General features: G+C 36.5%; 1 pseudogene; it reads left to right on the top strand.

Annotated features, from left to right (window-relative positions):
* LOC117109367 overlaps positions 1-1,071 on the top strand; it is a 5,315-nt pseudogene extending 4,244 nt beyond the window's left edge.
* The last annotated feature ends 620 nt before the right edge of the window (positions 1,072-1,691 follow it).

The following is a 1,691-nucleotide window of genomic DNA, read 5'->3' as shown; positions in this document are numbered from 1 at the left end:
ACATTATACAGTAGATAAAATATATATAAAAATATGCATGAAATGGTCATCATAGAACATATACAAAATGTTTTAGAGGCAATGTAGTACAAGACACCTTTGCTTTTATTTTCAGGGTGCATGCCTTTGCTGTGTGTGACACTGCGGAATATTTTCACTCTCGTATCAATGAGACGCTCAACAGTATTGGTTTAGGTGACACGGTGAGGTCACATGATATCATCAACATCCATGTGGGAGCAAAAGGACTAGGATACGGCATTTCAAAACCAGAGGAATTGGGTAAGAAAACAAATGTGACAAAAAAAAAAAGAGTTATTGTTGTATTTATAAAACTTCTTGTCTAGATAGTTCTGAATCTGAGTAGATACTGAAAAAGGACCCCGCTGGGGTATATACTATAAATATGATAGTAAAAACAGAGAATAAATACAAAATACAGTAGAACCCCCTCCTTTAGGACACCACCCCCTCCTATTAAAGGGACACTTTTTTTGGTACTGAAGCTGTCACAGGAAATGTGATAGTGTGTACACAGTTCTTTATACTGATTTAAAATATTTTTATTTTTTTAAAGAATTCATTAAAACAGTAGCCCAGCAGACTAGTATTTTGCTTGACCACACATACACTGGTAAATCAGCACTAGCACTGACCAACGAGCTCAGGAAACACAGGTCAAAGTTCAAAGGAAGCCGAATACTCTTTCTACATTGAGGTATGTATCCATGTTTGTGATTATTGAGGAAGGGCTGTAAAATTTGAGAATCTCTCCACCCTTTCATCTTGCTAAGGTTGCCATTCTTAAACACTCCTTATTAACATGCACTGTGTAACATGGTAAAAAGAAAGGTAGTTGTGCATGTGTGTAGAATAAAATTTAGTGATTATTGGTGGTTTGTATTTTTGTATGCAGGGAAACAGAAGATGAACACATTCTGATGTTCTTTTTTCTTTTTTATGCATCAGGTGGAATATTTAGCATGTTTGATGGGCGGCTAGGAGATGTTCTGATGCAGTCAGCTGGAGAAACATTGGTACAGAACTGGATGAACCCTGAAGATGAACCAACTATTGTTTGATGATACATTCATCATACAATAGTTGTATGATGATACATTAATCATACAATAGTTGTTTGATGATACATTAATCATACAATAGTTGTATGATGATACATTAATCATACAATAGTTGTTTGATGATACATTCATGAGGCTACGCTTCATGAATATCTTGTACCGCTGGAGTTGATGTATGATACACATATGAGGGCAGGCTTCATGCATATTTTTTTTTTTTTAAACAGTTTATTGCACATGCTATGGATTTTGCACTATAACACTGCAATGCATACAGTATCTTGTAACACTGGAGTATACATGTTGATGGATCTACACACATGAGGGCAGGCTTCATGAAATATTGCTCAATTGGATGCAAATCTTAATATGCTTCAAATAAACTTGGATGAATAGTGTGCAGTCAAGGTGGCTGAACCAACGCTCAGTAAACATTTTAAATATCATTTGATTTGCGTTAGGTGTTTACTATTTAACCTGTAAGCTGGGGTAGAGATTGGGTGCAAGACCAGGGCGTGTCCACATGCCAGTTGGCCATGTGTCAAACAACTTTCCTTTATGGGCCTCAATTCCTCCAAGTCAAAGCCAACATTTGTCCCAGCCTCTCAA

The sequence above is a fragment of the Anneissia japonica genome, unplaced genomic scaffold (genome assembly GCF_011630105.1).
Source record: "Anneissia japonica isolate Jap-2015-1 unplaced genomic scaffold, ASM1163010v1 scaffold287815_len30859_cov117, whole genome shotgun sequence".
In the NCBI taxonomy this organism is placed as follows: domain Eukaryota; kingdom Metazoa; phylum Echinodermata; class Crinoidea; order Comatulida; family Comatulidae; genus Anneissia; species Anneissia japonica.
The sequence above is the reverse complement of the archived record's forward strand: the minus strand, read 5'-3'. Positions and strand labels throughout refer to the sequence as shown.